Source organism: Lycium barbarum, chromosome 9, assembly GCF_019175385.1.
Source record: "Lycium barbarum isolate Lr01 chromosome 9, ASM1917538v2, whole genome shotgun sequence".
Taxonomy (NCBI): domain Eukaryota; kingdom Viridiplantae; phylum Streptophyta; class Magnoliopsida; order Solanales; family Solanaceae; genus Lycium; species Lycium barbarum.
Genome location: NC_083345.1, coordinates 13479481 through 13483911, shown reverse-complemented (window position 1 = coordinate 13483911; position 4431 = coordinate 13479481). Strand labels below are relative to the sequence as shown.

The following is a 4431-nucleotide window of genomic DNA, read 5'->3' as shown; positions in this document are numbered from 1 at the left end:
TTCCTTTTTTTTTAGATATTTATTTCTTGAGCATTTCCTTTATTTCAATTGTAGTCTGTTCAATATGAGTATACAAAGTTGTCCATCGTTAGTTCTTTTTTTCAGATATTTATTTCTTGAGCATTTCCTTTACTTCAATTGCAGTTTGTTTTGTTTTATGATTTCTCAAGAGAACTATATGGCATGCCATTAGGCATTGGCAACTCAAGCATATATGTAAATTTAGACGGAAAAAAAAAATAGGAATGTCTGAGCCCGGGTTCGAACCGGGGACCTCTAGTGTGTGAGACTAGCGTGATAACCGACTACACCACCCAGACAAGTTCATGTAATGTTGTGATCGTGTTTACTCGATTATACTTAACTATTATGCCTCTAATATATCTGAGCTAATTAAGTCACAAAAGTGAGGACATAATGGTAAAAGGAAAGAACTGGTATGCAGCACTTAGATGTAGTTTTTACATGTTTTAGCTTTATAATAATTCACAAGCATATATTATTTCATTTCTGGTTCCAACTTGTGCAAGTATTCTGACTCTCAATTTCACATAGTATATAAGATCTAATTCAGTACCTAGACAATATTATAATTTTTATACTTCCTACATTCTAACATGTCCTTTGCTTTTATCCTAGCCAAAAACTATTTATAAATAGCTCAGTTGTGGAATTACACTGGATAAGTTGTTGTTGTTAATTATTTACCGAAATTATATTACCTCTCCTCCTTCTTTTTGTTTCATTTGATCCATTTTTAGAAACCCTAAATTGTGCTATTGTTGTTCTTTTACAATTTTTTCTTCATACTTGGTGCAAGAGTTTCCTAACCATTTATACATTATTATTTTACATAGTTGGTTCTTCTACCATACTTTATCACACACTAAATACTCTCTAGTCAATGAGAAGTTCATTTAAGTAAAACTTACACAAATAGCTACCTTTTAATAGTTTCTAACAAGTTATAGCTACAAGTTGAAGATTTACAATTCGTAGCAGCTTTTGACTGTATTTCAGTTGAATCTCGCGTTTTTGAAATACAGTGAAATACAGCGCGGCTGTTGAGTAAAAAATGGCTATATTTATAGCAATAAAAATCTTTTTCAAATTATATGATAATTTGTATTAATGGTTCCATGATTCTCGCAAACCTCATGAGGTTCCATTACAGCTAACGTCTATCAATCAAAATCACTTCATTCAAAAGTTTTTGAATTCAAAAAAATTTAGCATCTTCTCTTTCCAAAAATACAGTAAAATTTTCTTTAATCTTTGAAATTTTTTCAACAATCTGATTTGAGCTAATACACTCTGTAATTCACGAACGAGTGATTTTACATTGTCGTAGTGAAGAACAGTTGAAAAATTTGATTATCAACAAAGTAATTTTGATTTCATTCTATTTTTTTTTTTTTTGAAATACAGTGAAATACACGGACATACAAAATCGGGTTGAATACAAATAAGCTATATTTTTTGAACAAATTCTTCTTTTTCTTTTTAAATGGTAAGTCAAATTAAATCAACCATATTTCACGCATAATGGCTGATGTTTCAATAAAAACTCACGTCTTTCTCTCCCCCTATTACTCCATTCCAAATAGAAATACGCTGAAATATATTGAAATGCACATAATCAATGGCAAAAATAATACACCGAAATACACTGAAATATACTGAAAATTAAATATACTGTTTGTTAATACATAGAAATACACTGAAATATACTGAAACATTTTATCAAACACTTGGTGGGCATGAAGCTCCACAACTCTCATCGGAGGTGGAGTATGCGTTGGATTCATACCGGAGGGGCGGTAGAATAGCGCCATTATCAGTGAGAGAAGGGAATTAGCAATATTTTACAAAATCATCATCGCCTCTTTCAAGCCACCGATTATACACACCAGGCACTAGCACCACTTCCACCAACTCCACCGGCAACATTCAATGCTCAGGCGGAAGCATTAAAAAAAAAACCCTTTGAACGATATGTAACAACAATGAAGAAATTGCACGGATTGCCCTTCAAAAGGAGCTGAACTTTAATTTTTGCATTTCAAATGCCAAATAAGTTGTTTATAATACTCCCTCTGTTAAAACAGATCTGGGAGTGAGATAGGTAACGGAGAGAGAGAAAGAGAAGGGTGAGAGAGATAAAGAGAGGGGTGAGATCTCATGGACCGTGTATTTAGGGATAGAATAGCTAATGGACCGTTTATTTAGGAGATGATGAAACAAAGTAATTGAAATATAGTTGGGTAGCTATGAAATGTAATTTTAGAATAATATAGCTGCTAAAATTAAATATTAAATAAGGTAATTATTATTCATAATTAAGTCTTAGGGGTAGCCATGACAAGTAAGTTTTCCTTCAATTAATTCCAAAGTTTGGCCCAAAAACACTGGGCAATCATAAGTGAAAAACGAAACAAACTGAAATGTTTTACATTCTGGGCAATAGTAACGCAAGTGGGCCATGTAGGCGAAAAAATGTTTTGGATTACACACATTAGGGGTGTTAAATTTAGCCAAATATTGCAGAGTGTCCCGCAAAATAACACATTCTCGGCAAATTGTGATCAATTGAACATGATAGATAGGATTAATATAGGTTAAAATTTATTTTTTCATCAAAACTTGCATTTGGTCGTATATTTGTTGGTTCATTTTTCTTTATTCTCTCGGACGTATTGAATTTAGGATTTTTTTTAGTTTAAACCAAAAAGAAGAAAGATGATGAGCATGAGATTTAGTTCTCTCCGTTGAAAAAAGGAAGACGAAGACAAAGCATGTGAAGAAGATTGGACGAATTGGATGACATGCAAATTTTGTTAATTTATCATAAATTATGAATAATTTAACAAAACAGATAAAAGCAAGATAGTTAATCAATTAATGTAGGCCTGCCCTAGGACGATGAGGCCCAAAATTGCACAATTGGAGCTTCAATGAAACCCGAATGACTTACAAAAAATTCCGCGGATTGCCCTTCATATGTATTGGTCTTTAATTTTTGCCCCTCAAATCGCTAGTCTTTAATTTTGCCCCTACTTCTCATTTAATGAAAATTTATGGGCCAAAGTACCCTTATTCGCTGGTCTATGAAACCATAGATTCTGGGTTCGAACCCTAGCAGAGTAAAAAAAAATAAAAAAAAATAAAAATTTGCAAGGCAAGGTTTACATAGAAACTACGCCTATTCGGGGAAAAGTTATGTCTTAAGGCATAGGTCTGTAGGATAACTTAATTTCTACAAAACTATGCCAGAAAAGGCATAGTTTCTATGTAACTTAATTTCTATAGAGTTATGCCGGACAAGACATAGTTTCTACGTAGTTACATAGAAACTATCCCTTGTCCGGCATAACTCTATAGAAATTAAGTTATACTACAAAACTATGCCGAAAAAGGCATACTACAAAAATATCCTTAAGACATAACTTTGCCGAATCGACATCGTTTCCATGAAAATCTTGTTTTTTACTCTGCTAGGGTTCGAACCCCAAAAGTTAGGGGTAATTTCGAGCACCTTTATTACTTAAAGTGCTGAAGGACAAAATTAAAAACCAGCAATTTGAGGGGCAAGATTAAAGACCACACGAAATAGGACATTTGTGCGAATGACCCAATGACTTAGCTCTACAAAGCCCAAACAACTATGAGCCCATCTTTTACTTATTTCAATAAAGCCCAAAGTACTCTAATCCCACTCTCGAAGACATTTTGACTTTAGTCTCCTTCCAATTTTATAGATGTTCTCGAAGAGACTGGTGAACTACAAAAATGACCTTAGAGATGAGTAGTTTGATCTTTATAACCCCACTAGCCTCACGGAAAAATTTCAAGTTTTGGCTTCTGACCTTGAAGGGTTGTTCATGGGGCAGAAGAGGTCAAAAGTTCAAGATCACCCATTTCCATGGTCAATGGGTGTAATTTGACATCTGATTTTAGTCAACGAACCATAAATCGTGTAGTTCTTCGTGGATCAAATAATTTTTCCATTTTTAAAAAGTATAACTTATAAGTGATCTCTAATTATTTTCATTCACTAAATACATTATAATTGAATCGTGATGGTAAATAAATGAGTCATTGGATAACATGGCACTAGAAGGTGGAATTTTTGCACGGTTGTCTCTTTCTGGATAACTATTTGGTAAATGACCCTCTTTTTATTCCTCGGTCAATTTATGGACCTTTTAGACTACGGTCCAGATAAGCCTTTTTAGAAAACTTAGACCACGCTTGGTAGAAAGTACCTTCCCCTTTAACGGGACATACACGACACGAATCTGCATTGCTTGAGGCCCCAAAACTGATAGCGAACGTATGGGAAACAAAAAAACAAAAAAAAATCGCACTTTAAAATGTCATTACCCGCTTTATAATTTTTTTTTTGATATTCTATACTAGTTTACTCTTGAA

General features: G+C 33.4%; 1 non-coding gene across 1 annotated transcript; it reads right to left on the bottom strand.

Moving 5' to 3' along the window:
* Window positions 1-246: 246 nt before the first annotated feature.
* TRNAV-CAC (transfer RNA valine (anticodon CAC)) lies at window positions 247-320 on the bottom strand. Its single transcript has one exon. It is a non-coding gene; the product is annotated as a tRNA-Val (tRNA).
* Window positions 321-4431: the final 4111 nt, after the last annotated feature.